This window comes from Ursus maritimus, unplaced genomic scaffold, assembly GCF_017311325.1.
Source record: "Ursus maritimus isolate PB19 unplaced genomic scaffold, ASM1731132v1 scaffold_10, whole genome shotgun sequence".
NCBI lineage: Eukaryota > Metazoa > Chordata > Mammalia > Carnivora > Ursidae > Ursus > Ursus maritimus.
Genome location: NW_024423344.1, coordinates 60363831 through 60379127, shown reverse-complemented (window position 1 = coordinate 60379127; position 15297 = coordinate 60363831).

Sequence of the window (15297 nt, the reverse complement as noted above, 5' to 3'; positions counted from 1 at the left end):
GGAATAACCTTTGAACACAGCAACTGATAAGAATCCCTGTAGATCAGACTTCTTAAGACATGATAGAAACAATAATAAATTATATCTTTTACTTTTAATGTGCAAAAATTCCTGTAGCATCTCTCAGAGAAGTACCTCGGCATTCTGATAGAACTATTAAACCTATTAGTTCATATCAGTGAGCTAAGTTAAGGTGCCAAATGCTTTCTTGATCCCTACCAGAAAATGCATCCTCTAAGTCACACTACCTTAATTATATTAGTTACAGGGCTTCAAATAATCCTTCCAGGCATGCCAAAGTGGAATAATGTGTGCATTCAAAAGTAATTTATTTCTTGGAAAGTCTTCGAGAAAAGCAAAAGACACTTGATCATAGTAAATAGTGCAGTGTTTCTTGACAAACACAGTCTTTTTCCAGGTTAGATTAATAAATATTCATTTGGCACCTACTGTGTGCCAGGAAATTTGCTGAGCGGTTTGTCTATGGATACTACAAAATAAAGGTTTCCTGCCCTCCAATAGCACACGGATTAGGTATTGAGAATGAAACATTAGCATGTAACTAAAAAGCATTCCATTAAGCATAGATATGGATGTGGGGGGGGGGTGAGAAGGAGGGGGAGTGAGAGAGAGAGAGAGAGAGAGGGAGAGAGGGAGGGAAGGAGGGAAGGAAGGTAACATGGCAGTTTAAGATAATGAAAAGAGCAGAGAATTTTCAGTGAAACTAGTTTAAATAAAAATAGCCTTCTGTGTATAAATAGTTAAATGAAATCGAGAAAGTTCTAGAATTGCTGTAATTTTGTTTTCTATCTGTAAAGTGGGATATATTTATACTTAATAGATTTATTAAAGGGATTAAATGAGATGTGCAAATTTATAAAATTTCACAAGAGAAGGACATTTAATGTGCTTTTTAAAGTCAGAAAAAGGCTGCAGATGAAATATGATGTTTAACCTAGGTTTGAATACTAGATGTATTAGTTTGGGTGCTATAACAAATTACCATACTAGATAGCTTAAAAAACAAACATTTATTACTCACGGTTCTGGAAGCTTGGAAGTCCAAGATCAAGGTACCTGCACATTCAGTGTCTGATGAGGATACCCTTCCTGGTTTTCATATGGCCTTCTTTTCCTTCCTTCTCACATGGTGGAGAGCAGGGAGAAAGAGCAAGCTTTCACATCTCTTCTATAAGGATCCCATCCTTGAGGGCTTCACCCTCATAATCAATTATTATTCCAAAGGCCCCACTTCCAATATCACACTGGGGTTAGGATTTCAACTTATAAAGTTTGAGGCAACACATTTCAGTTCATAACACTGGGTATGGTTTAACAGGTGGAAGAGAAGGACAACCAATGTAAAAGATATATAGATTCCTAAAAAAGCATCCTGTGTCTGTAAAGTGGCAAATACTATTCCATGTCTCAGTACTGGCATGGATCAGCCCTGAATTATAAAACAGAATGGTGAGAATGCAAGTAGAAAAAGATCAATGAAACAGTAGTTCTATAAGTTGTAGGTTATCATTTCTATGGATATGGTCATTTCTTATTTTTTAAGGAATTAACCAAATCAGATCAAAACCTGGGTTTTGATTCTGTAATAAAATGATCAGTCATCATTGTTAAATTCTTTGGGAATGCACTCACTATGAATATAAGGTGGGCTGTTTCTTCAATGAGTGAATTCAGGTTTAGAAGTATTTTATCAATGACAATGTAATGACACTGAGATATTAAATATATCCCTCTATTGCAGTCCACTCTATGAAGAAAATATGAATGGTCATATCATAGGTAGTATTTGGGAGTGGTAATGGCTTACAACATTGTAGGATAGTCTGGGGGCAGATTTAAGCACTAGTTTTCATCAAGCCAATAACTAAAGTAAATGGATATACATCATCTACCCGGTTAACTTTTCTGTAGTTTTGAAATGGACTCTTGAAAACAAAGTGACTCTTGGGGGAAAATATACTTAAAATAAGAGCATAAATTGAAATGAATTAGAGCCACTATAAAAATGCAGACAAAAAGAACCTAAAAAGCCTCAACAGAAAAGAAGACTGAAATTGAAAAAGTACTTCCAATGTTTTGTGCTTTTTCAGATACAGGGAGGAAGGAAATTTCTGTCCTAAACATGAGATTTTATAGGACTCTTAAGTTATTATTTATAATTTTGAAATTCAATGCATTGATCTTGATAAATAAATAGAGAAATTACTAATCGAGTATGTAGGCATATTGGTAAAGAACAAGTAAAGTATGTGATTTTGTTGTTTCTGTTTGGGTAAAATGATGAATTGAAGGCATTGGTGCTAGCTTTAAAAATGTGGAGAAATTGGGGCACCTGGGGGCTCAGTTGTTAAGCATCTGCCTTGGGCTCAGGGTGTGATCCCAGGGTCCTGGGATCGAGCCCCACATCAGGCTCCTATGCTGGGAGCCTGCTTCTTCCTTTCCAACTCCCCCTGCTTGTGTTCCCTCTCTCAACAGCTATCTCTCTCTCTGTCAAATAAATAAATAAAATCTTTTTTAAAAATGTGGAGAAATAAAGAATGATGATGAAGGAATGCTTCACATTTTGACATTATTTCATCTTTTTCAGAAAAAAAACAAAAATGAGATTTACAATAAAATCCAGATAATTCTTTCAAAAATATCTTATGAAAGTAAAAATAATGGTAATTACAATAACAGTGTAAACATTTAATTGCTTGCTGTTGAATTTGAATTATTTAATTTTGATTTTTGCTAATTGACTTATTTTTTAAAGTAAGGCTAAATTAAGATGAAAAGAGAAAGAGTTTAAACTTGTGATATAAATCTCCTAAAAAGAGAAGTCTCTGCAATGTCCCATTTGTATTAAGATTTATTCTAACATGTATCTTATAGGAAACACGTTTCAAAATGTTTTTTTTAATTTTTTAAAATTTGAGTATGCAATGTTATGTTAATTTCAGGTGCAGAACATAGTGATTCAACTTCTCTATATATTATGCTGTGCTTACTGCAGTGTAGCTACCATCTGTCACCATAAAATGTTATATTACAATATCATTGACAATATTCCCTATACTGTGCTTTTTATTCCCATGACATCATCATCATCATCATTGTTATTATTATTATTTATGCAGGGCTTGAACTCATGACCCTGAGATCAAGACCTGAGCTGAGATCAAGAGTCGGATGATTATTGACTGAGCCACCCAGGCACCCCTCTCATGACTTAGTTGTTCTGGAAGCCTATATTGCTCTGTCCCCCTCACCCATTTTGTCCATCCCCCTAGCCTCCTCCCCCTTTCCCTGCAACCATCAGTTTCTTTTCTGTAATTATATGTCTGATTCTTGTTTTGGCTTGTTTGTTTATTCATTTGTTTTGTTTTTTAGATTCCACATATGAGTGGAATCATATGGTATTTATTGGTCTTTCTCAGTCTGACTTATTTCACTTAGCATAATACCCTCTAGATCCAGCGGAGGAGCCTGATGTGGGGCTCGATCCCATAAGGCCAGGATCATGCCCTGAGCCGAAGGCAGACGCTTAACGACTGCGCCACCCAGGCGCCCCATCCATTCATCTTTCAGTGGACATTTAGGTTGCTTCCATATCTTGGCTTTGTAAAGAATGCTGCAATAAACATAGGGGTGTATGTATTCCTTTGAATTAGTGTTTTTGTGTTCTTTGGGTAAATACCCAATAGTGCAATTGCTGGATTATAGGGTAGTTCTATGTTTAATTTTTTGTGGAACCTCCATGCTGTTTTCCACAGTGGCTGTGCTGATATACATTCGTGCCAGTGGTGCATGAGGGTTCCTTTTTCTCCACATTCTTGGAAATACTTTTTATTTCTTGTGTTTTTTATTTTACCCATTCTGACAGGGGTGAGGTGATATCTCACTGTGGTTTTGTTTGTATTTTCCTGATAATTAGTGATGTTGAGCCTCTTTTTATGTCTCTGTTGGCCATCTGTATGTCTTCTTGGGAAAAAATGTCTATTCAGGTATTCTGCCCATTTTTTAATTGGATTATTTGCTTTTTTTTGTGTTGAGTTATATAACTCTCTATATATTTTGGATATTAACCCCTTATCAGATATATCATTTGTTCATTCCTGGGATGTAACAGTGGTTCAGTATTGCAAATCAATCAGTGCAATATACCACATCAACAAAGCAAAGGATTAAAATCATGTAATTATCTCAATAGATGCAGAAAAGGCATTTGACAAAATTCAAAATCCATTCATCATAAAAACTTTCAACAAAGTGGGTTTAGAGGGAACATACCTCAATATAATAATGGCTGTATATATATATATGTATATATATACATATATATATACGTATATGTGTATATATATATATATACACACACACATATACACACAGCTGATGTCATACTTAATGGTGAAATCTGAGAGCTTTTACTCTAAGATAAGGAAAAGATGAGGAAGTCAACTCTCAGCACTTTTATTCAACAAAGTACTGGAAGTCATAGCCATAGCAATCAGACAAGAAAAAAAAAAATAAAAGGCATCCTTATTGGTAAGGAAGAAGTTAAACCTTCACTATGTACAGATGACATTAAACTATATGTAGAAAACCCTAAAGACTCCCATCAGAAAACTACTAGAAGTAATAAATGAATTCAGTAAAGTTGCAGGATATGAAATACCCATAAATTGTAGCATTTCTATATACTAATAACAAAGTAGCAGAAAGAGAAGAAAGTTATTCCATTTGTTATTGCACCTAAAAGAATAAAATACACTTTGATAAAATTTGGGATTTGATAAAAATATATATGGTCAGTATTTTACATTTACAAAGCAAAAATTAATTGTACATCATCAATACATTCCATAAGGTTATTTTGGTTTAATTATAAATTTCTTTATGTTCATAGATTTAGTTCACTTTTACAAGGCACCTTTAAATAATTGCTTCGAAAAGGCTGTTCACCTTATAGAATGATAACTGAACTGTCAAATTAATTTTACTGATTCAAAAGTTTGCAGCTTTCAGTTTGCCGGTAAGTGAAAACTTCTTACCATTTATCATGAATTTTAAATTATATGTAAAGCCCTGATATATTTTTAGTAACAAACTACATTCCAAAATTATTAATGTTTTAAATTCGTTCAGCATTATCTGTCATATTACTTCAAATGTATGAAAATTAGTGAATTGTTTCTTTAATTTTCTGTTCTTAATTGCAGACTGTTTAACTCAAAGGACTACTGATTAGAGTGAGAGAGTAAATTTCTAAGTGAATTGACCCTTATTAACTCACTCATATATTCTTTCATTCACAGATAAAGTACACAACATTGAGCTGAAAAATACAGTGACCCTGACTTCAGAAAAGTATACGAATATATTATATACATTTATTTGGTTGCCTAACTTAAATGTTTTTAAGTTTGAAAATTTTTATTCTTCTCACTTCTCACAAAGTAAGACAGTGTCATGAATTTATTCCTAAAATGTTCATGGCCTTCTACCTTTGCAATTCCTTTGTTTTTTGTATCCTTTGGACTCTGGCTGAACTGCTACTACTGTTTGGCACCATCTCCCAGACATTCATACCTGAGTCTTATAGTTGCTGTGTGCTTTCTATCCACTAATTCCCCTCTGAACTTGTCTGGTTGAAACCCACCATTCTCTGGCATCTACAAATTAGGTCACATTTGGTTTTGGGACTACAATAGGCTTGCTTTCTACATTAATATCACAATTATAAAAGTTGAAATATATACCACAAAATAACATCTTGTCAGTATAGAAGTAAAATAACGTGAAATTTAAAGACATTAGTTTTGAGTATAAGTTTAAAGTATGTTTAGTTTTGTAAGAAATCTCCAAACTATCTTTCAAAGTAGCTGTATCATTTTGCATTCCAAATAACAATGAATGAAAGTTTTTGTTGCTCTTCATTTTTGCCAGCATTTGGTCGGTGTTTCCCATTTTGGCTCTCCTAATAGATGCATAGTGGCTATATAATTGTCATTTTAATTGGCATTTTCCTGATGACCTATGATATGGAACATCTCTTCATGTTTTTGCCATCTTTTTGGTGAGATTTCTAAGGTCTTTGACCCATTTTTCAAGTTTTTTGAGTTTTTTAAAGGTTTTTAAAAGTTGGGATAACCTTCCTATAACATCATACGTGTATTTTCCCGATTATTTTCTCCCAGTCTGGGGCTTGTCCTTTTCTTTTGACATTGTCTTTCACAGAATAGTTTTTAATTTTAATTAAGTCCAACTTATCAATTATTGCTTTCATGAATCATGCCATCTGTGTTTTATATTTAGCCAAGGTCATGTAGGTTTTCTCTTATCTGCTAGGAATTTTTAATTTTACATTTAAATCTGTGACCCATTTTGAGTTAATTCTTGTAAAGGATATAAAGTTTATGTCTAGATGTTTTTTTCTTTTCTTTCTTTCTTTCTTTCTTTCTTTTTTTTTTTTTTTTTTTTTTGCATGTGGATATCCAATTGTTCCAGCACCATTTGTTTTTTGGGTTTTTTTGTTGTTGTTGTTTTGTTTTTAAATTATTTATTTATTTGAGAGAGAGAGAGAGAGAGAGAGAGAGAGTATGAGCAGGGGGGAGGGGCAGAGGGAAAGGAAGAAGCTGACTCCCCACTGAGCAGGGAGCCCGATGCAGGGCTGATCCCAGGACCCTGAGATTGTGACCTGAGCCAAAGGCAGATGCTTAATTGACTGAGCCACCCAGGTGCACCTCCAGCACCATTTAATGAAAAGACTATCTTTGCCTCATTGTATTTCCTTCACTTTGTCAAAGATTAGTTGACTATATTTATGTGGGTCTATATCTGGTGTGCTGTTCTTTTTCATTGATCTATTTGTCTATTCTTTCACTAATACCATACTGTCTTTATTGCTATAGCTTTATATTAAGTCTTAAAGTCAGGTAGTTTCAATCCTCCAACTTTGTTCTCCTTCAATATTGTGTTGGCCATATTGATCTTTTTGCCTCTTCATATAAGCTTTAGAATCAGTTTATTCATATTCATAAAAATAACTGCTGGGATTTTGATTGAGATTGCACTGAATCTCAAAATCAATTTTGAAAAACTGCCATCTTGACAATATTGAGTCTTCCCATTCATGAACATGGAATATCTCTCCACTTATTTAGTTCTTTGACTTCATTCTCTAGAAACATATAGTTTTCTTCATATAGATCCTATACATATTTTGTTAGATTTATGCCTATTTTTTTGTTGGTAATGTAAAGGGTGCTGTGTTTTTAATTTCACATTCTACTTGTTCATTGCTGGTTTAAGAAAGTGATTGATTTTTATATTCATCTTGTATCCTAAAAGTTTCCATAGTTGATAGTTCCAGGAGGTTTTTTTTTTTTTTAATTTTTTCAGATTTTTCACATAGATGTTCATTTTGTCTGTGAACATTATTTCTGCCTTCCCAATCTGTATATATTTTATTTCCTTTAATTTACGTATTTTTTGAAGATTTATTTATTTATTTATTTATTTGAGAGAGAGAGAGAACACAAGCAGGGAGGAGGAGCAGAGGGAGAGGGAGAATCAGACCCCCTGCTGAGCAGGGAGCCCGATGCGTGACTCCATCATGGGATCATGACCTGAACCAAAGGCAGATGCTTAATTGACAGAGCCACCCAGGTGCCCTCCTTTTATTTTCTTATTGTGTTAGCCAGAGCTTTCAGGATAATATTTAAAGGGAATGAGATTGTGGTGAGTGGCATCCTTGCCTTATACTTAATCTTTGTGGGAAAACTGGTTGTCCACTAAAAATGTGATGTTGGCTGTAGGCTTTTTGTAGAAAGATTTTAACAATTTGAGGAAATTCCCTATTCTTCATTTACTGAGAGCTTTTATCATAAATCACGGTTGGACTTTGTCAAATGCTTTTTCTGCATCTATTGATGATTATGTGATTTTTCTTCTTTAGCATGTTGATTGATGGATTATGTTAATAGAGTTTCAAATGCTGAACCATCCTTGCATGTTTATTCCAGCATGCCTGGGATAAATTCCACTTGGTCATGGTGTGTAATTCTTTTTATATATTGTTGGATTCAATTAGCTAATATTTTATTGAAAATTTTTTCGTTTATGATAGATATTGGTCTGTAGTTTTCTTTGCTTATAAAATCTTTGTGTGTTTTGACTATTAAGGTAGTACAGGCTTCAAAGAATGAATTAGGAAGTATTCCCTCTGGTTCTGCTTTCTGAAAGAGATTATAAAGAATTGATATAATTTCTTCCTTAACTATTTTGTACAATTGAGCAGTAAATAATCTGGACATGATATTTTCTATTTTGGAAGGTTAATTATTCGTTCAATTTCTTTCATAGATATAGGCTTACTCTGTTTTATTGCATGTGAGTTTTGGCAAATTGTTTCTTTCAAGGAATTGGTCCATTTCATGTAGGTTATCAAATTTGTGGTCAAAGAATAGCTTATATTTATTATCTTTTTAATGTACATAGGATATCTAGTAATGTCCCCTCTTTTATTTGTGCTGTTAGTAATTCATGTCCTCTCTCTTTTTTTCTTAGTTAGCTTTGTTAAAGGCTTATCTAATTTATTGATCATTTTAAAGAATCAGCTTTTGGTTTCATCGATTGCTTTATTGATAAAATCTTTAAATTTCATTGATTTTCACTCTAATTATTATTTTGTTTCTTGTGCTTACTTTGGATTTAATTTGCTTTTGGGTGGCAACTCAGATGACTGATTTTGGGTCTTTCTTTTTTTCTAATATAAGTATTCAAACCATAAATTTTCTTCTAAGCACTGATTTCACTGCATCCCAGAAATTTTGATAACTTGTGTTTTAATTTTCACTTAGTTTACAATACGTCTTAATTTCCCTTGAGATTTTTTCTTTGGCATATGTGTTATATAGAATTGTGTTGTTTAATCTCCATGTATTCAGGGATTTTCCGCTTATCATTGTTACTGATTTCTAGTTTAATTCCATGTGGTCAGAGAGCAGACATTGTATGATTTCAATTTTTTAAAATTTGTTAAGGTGGGTTTTCATGGCCCAGAATGTGGTCTATCTTGGCAAATGTTCCATGTAAGTTTGAGAAGAATGCATATTCTGCTCTTGTTGGATGAAGTAGCTAATAGTTGTTGATTATATCCTGTTGATAGTATTATTGAGTTGATCTGTGTCTTTACTGATTTTCTGCCTGCCTGATTTCCTGTCCATTTATGATAAAAGGGTGTTGAAAGCTCCAAGTATAATAGTGGATTTTTCTGTTTCTCTTTGCATTTCTATTAGTTTTTACCTCATGTAGTTTGATTTTCTGTTGTTACATGCATGCACTTTAAGAATTGTATATCTTCTTAGAAAATTGACTCCTTTATCAATATGTAATGACCTATTTTATCCATGATAACTTTCTTCGTTTTGAAGTCTGCTCTCTTTGAAATTAATATTGCTACTCCAACATCTTTCAACTAGTGTTAGCATGGCATATTTTTCTCCATCCATTTAATCTATATATGTCTTTATATTTAAAATGGATTTCTTATAGACAACATATAGTTGTATTGTTTTTTTATACATTCTGACAATCTCTTTTTTAATTGATGCGTTTAGACCACTGACAAAGCATTACTAATATTAATTAATATCTAACATATTTGTTACTGTTTTATATTAGTTTCCTTTGCTTTGTATTCCTATTATTGTCTTCCACTCTTTCTCTTTTTACAGTTTTAGTTGAACATTTTATATGATTCCATTTATCTCCTTTCTAGCTTATTGGTTATAATCTGTTTACCCTTTTTCATTATTGCTGTAGAGTTTGCAATATACATTTAAAACTAATCCAAGTCTATTTTCAAATAACACTATACCACTTCATACATAGTGTGAGTACCTTATAGTAACAAAATAATCCTAGTCCTCTCTCCTATCCCTCATATTATTGTTGTCATTCATCTCATTTATGTGTAAGCATACATAAGTGTATGTGTGTGTGTATATAGTACATGTATAAGCATAAATAATTAAATATATTGTTGGTATTATTACTTGAACAAGCTATTATCTGTTAGATCAATTAAGAATCAGAACAATATAAGTTTTAATTTTACCTTCACTTGGGCCTTTTTCAGTGCTCTTCCTTTCTTTACTATGTAGATCTGAGTTTCTAACCTATATTCTTCTTCTCTCTAAAGAACTTCATTTTAACATTTGTGCAAAGCCGGTCTACTTGCAACAAATTCCAACAAATTTTGATTATCTGAGAAAGTATTTCTCCTTCAGTTTTGAAGGATAATATTGCAGGGTAAAGAATTCTGTGTTGGTAGGTGTTTGTTTAATTCTCTTAACACTTTAAATATTTACTATTTTTTTTTTTTTTTTGCTTGCACAGGCTCTATGAAGAAGTCAAATGTAGTTTTTATCTTTCCTTTATAGGTAAGTTTATTACCTCCTCCAGTTTCTTTCAGGATTTTTTTTTAATCTTTGATTTTTTTCTAGTATGAAAATAATATTCATGGTATATATTTTTTTGACATTTATTCTGCTTTGTGTTTTCTGAGCTTCCCAGATTTGTGGTTTGGTGTCTGACATTAATTTGGGGAAATTCTCAGTCATCGTTATTTCAAAGATTTCTTTTGTCTCTTTCTTCTTTTTCTGGTATTCCCATTTCATATATGTTATGCCTTTTGTAGTTGTCCCACAGCTGTTCAATATTAGTGCTTTTTTAATTTTCAGTCTTCTATTTGTTTTTCAGTGTTTTGAAGTTCCTAATAAGGTTTTCTTAAAATCAGAGATTCTTTCCTCAGCCATGTACAGTCTACCAATAACCTCATCAAAGACAATTTTCATTACTGTTACAGTGTTATTTAGCTCTAGCACTTTTTTGGTTCTTTCTTAGGATTTCCATCTCTGTTTATATTGCCCATCTGTTCTTGCATGTGATCTATTTTATCTATTAGAGGCTTTAGCCTGTTAATCATAATGGTTTTAAATTTCCCATCAGATGATTCTAATATCTCTCCCATGTCTGGTTCTGATACTTTCTCTGTCTCTTCAAATTGTGCTTTGCTGTTTTGCCTCTTAGTATGCTTTTTTATTTTTTTCTTGAGAGCCAGAAATGATATACTCAGCAAAAGGAACTGTTGTAAATAGGCCTTCAGTAATATGGTGAGGGGTGGGGGGAGTGGAAGCATTGTATAGTCTTATTACTAGGACTCAGTCTTCTGTGAACCTATGCCTCTGGACTTTGAACTTCACAAATGTTTCTTAGTTTTGACTCCCCTGCCTCCCAGGTGGGACAGAATGGCTAAAGTTGGTATTTCCCATCTCTCTGGTCAGTTAGGCTCTGATTAACTAGTTTCTCCTGAAAGCAGGTATTGTTAAGAAGAACAGAATGTTCTGATATAATTCACAATCGTTCCTTTTTCTCTCCCCCTGCTGAGAACCAGAAGGGATTTTTCTCTGATATTTACCATTGGAATCTAATAGAACTCCTGGAGGTAAATCTCATAAAATTGTGAGGGCACTCGATGACTGGAACCTCTTAGAGTTTTTAACTCTTAGGGTTGTCTACACTGAGCCTCCAGCAATTTGTCAGTTACAGTTCAGGTTATCATACGCCAGCACTGCTTCCCATGGTGGTTTTTGCCTGCGTGTCTCTACTCCAGTAAGCTGTGACTCAATTTATGCACCTGTCTCTTCAGTCTTGGGACAGTGGTTTGCTTTGTGTCCTCCCCTCTCTCAAGGTTATAATCTGTTGTATTAAGAAGATTGAATAATGCTTAAGAAGCATTGTTCATTTTTTAATCTGTTTGGCTTTTTACTTGTTAGGTTACCAGTCTCTTAACACACAGAACCCCCTCATAGTGTTTTTATTCTTTATACTCTGGAAAATATACCATTTTTTGGATGTCATGTTTTCTTCTTTGTGTTTTTTTCCCCCACCAGAATGCATGGTCATGTGAATTTTTCATTAAGCAACATTATGAAAGAAGTATACTTTCTGAATCTTTGTGTATCTGAAAATGTCTTCATTTTGTCCTTATATTTGGTGGATATTTTGATGGAACTATAGCTGTAGACCCAAAATTTATTTTGCTCACAATTTTGTAGCCATTATTTTATTTTCTTTGGTTAAATTGTATTATTGATGAGAAATAAGATACAATACAATTTTTATTTTTTCTGATAGCATGTTGTTATATGTTTTTCTTTTGAAACTTTATAATAATACATGTTGTTCAGACTTCCTGTCTTTGAATATTGGATTTACTACTTCCTGGAACTGTCAATTTAAGCTAATAATTTTTATCTTTTCTCAAATTAATTGAAGGTATTTTCAATTTATCAGGCTTTGTGGTGTAATCACATTTTTCTCCTCTTTTTACTGCACAGTTTTATCCAACTCAAAGCATTTACTTGATTCCAAACACTTAGATGGACTTTCACTCTGCAGCATCTTGAGGCTTTTGATATCATGTATATTGATCATCCTCTTAATTTGATTCTCAGCACAAGGATGGGTTTTAATCTGCTTTTATTGATCATAGGTTTTCTCAGTTTTATTTGTAAGTAGTTGGGGATGAGAAAGATGAGAAAGTTGTCTCCTCCAACTCGTAATGTTCTGAATCTTGGACACTCTCTTTCCCTTTTGTTTCTTGTTTGCAAGTTGCCAGTTTTTTTCTTTTTTTCTGATTCTTCCCTTCAGTTGCCTTGACAAACAACACATTGAGATAAAAAATATATATATATTTAGTGTACACACCACTGTTTAGCTTTCTCCAGTTGCTTTAGCAAACAAGTTCTATAACAAATGACTATTTGCAAGTAATTTATGAGTTACCAAATGACTGATATAATTTATCTAAAATTTTCCATAAATAGTAGATATGTATTTTTTAATCAACCAACATTATTGTCCCTATTTTTAGTAACAGAACCTCTCTTTACTATAAAAAATGCATTTTTTATAGTTTGGGGGGTAGGGCTCAACCTACTTTTTTCTGTTAGAACAAAAGGCAGCCAATGTTACCCTGCACTTGCCAGTCAAAGAATTTCATCTCCCTGGCTCCAGGGATAAGTTCACTTGCAAAGAAACACCTAACATGGTCAAGGCATCCATGCATGGAAAGAGAACAAAGTCTTATTACATGTTTTTAAAGTTTTGGATTCTAAGTTAATGCTGGTCTTTCCAAGACACTAATACACTCTTAGAGAATTAGTAACAGTTTGCTGATGATTTAGCTTAAGAAACTTAACATAACTGGGGCACCTGGGTGGCTCAGTCGTTAAGCGTCTGCCTTTGGCTCAGGTCGTGATCCTGGCGTTCTGGGATCGAGCCCCACATCAGGCTCTTCTGCTGGGAGGCTGCTTCTTCCTTTCCCACTCCTCCTGCTTGTGTTCCCCTCTCTCACTGGCTGTCTCTCTCTGTCAAATAAATAAATAAAATCCTTTAAAAAAAAAAGAAACTTAACATAACTGCCAAAAAATTATTTGAACTCTATAAAATCATAAATATCTATTATGTTGTTGTTATTGCTATTAAGCAAATTTCTATTATCTTTCTGTCACTTTATATACATTATACACTTTAAAATAATTATTTCTCATTTTCTTCTGAAATTTAGGCTTATTTATTATAATTTTACTAATGAAATTTTTCAGGTAATTGCCCATATTTGCATAACTAATAATAGGCAGAACTAGAGCTTTGAACTTAGGTTTATGAGGCATCAAATTATTTACTATCCATAAGTATACTGTGTTTGCTTCATTATTCTACTACTTCTAGTGTCTTCTCCATTTCATCTGAAAAAAATAATTTGCATATAGCCAGTAACCTCAAGTATAGGGAAGTCTCACAACCTAACATCATATTTGGTAAAAGTTGAATATTTTACTTAAAGATTAACAATCCCTTAAAGAATCAAAAAGAGAACTTTTAGTCTTTACCCATAGATAACAATAGGACATGAAAATACTAAGGAGGAAATACTATGCATTAAAATACAAGAAAACAAGGTATGAACTATGAAATTTGTGGAAAAATTCTATGAGAATCACATTAAAATTCTGAGCTGAAATTTCACTAATATAAAAGAGTTCATAGACTTGGCTAGAATAGATATTATTTCTGTGACTTATTATATATATGTTTGAGGAGTTGATTTTTCCTATTTTTGTATATAAAAAGGAATGGACAACTAATGAATCATTGAACGCTACATCAAAAACTAATGATGGGGGCGCCTGAGTGGCTCAGATGGTTAAGGGTCTGCTTCAGCTCAGGTCATGATCCCAGGGTTCTGGGATCGAGCCCATGTCAGGATCTCTGCTCAGCAGGGAAACTGCTTCTCCCTCTGCCTGCCTCTCTCTGTCTCTCTGTCTCTCTCTTTCTGTCAAATAAATAAATAAAATAAATAAAATCTTTAAAAAAAACTAATGTACTATATGTTGGCTAATTGAATTTAAATAAGAAAAATAAAAATGTTTATACATTAAGAAAAGAATGGACATATAAGACATTATATATTTATTATTTCTGTCTGTATCCTTCATCTTTAACAGTGTATTTTCTTGCCCAGCAAAACTGAAATATTTGTAAATAAAAATGATGATTTCCCTAACAATATTTATCACTTAGTGTGTGCCTTTTTCATGCTAGACACCTTTCTGATTATTTTGGACATTTTAGTTCATTTAGTCTTCAAATCAACTGTAATGTACTATGTACATACTATGTACATACTATGATCTCTAATTTACAATGGTAAAATGAGGCAGAGAGCATAAGTAATTTACACTGTCTTAGAAACGGTAAGCACCAGAGATGGATTGGTAGCCACACAATATACCTCCAGACTCCAAATGTTTAACCATTATTCTCTATTTCCATGTCATTAAAACTGGTAGAGTGGTTTTACCATGATTCTTTCTATTGTTTTGAGAAAATTAACTTAGACTTCTTGACATCAACATGCAGAGCAAAATGACTACAGGTACAAGTAACATTTAACCATATCATTCAGACTCATATAAAATTTCCAACGCTTTTTATATAGTGGGAGAAAAAATATAATGAAACACTGTATTTAAAACTAAAGACATAAAGCAATGGCCAAAACATTATTTTCTTACTTAAATTTAATTATCATGTGAAGAAAATCTAAAACATATTCCATTAGATCAGATCTGCAAGTAAAAAGCTAAGAATTTATATGTTATAGTGCTAGACCATCAGATTCTATTAATTTTTTCTACTCTAAGAAATTTGGCCACAGGT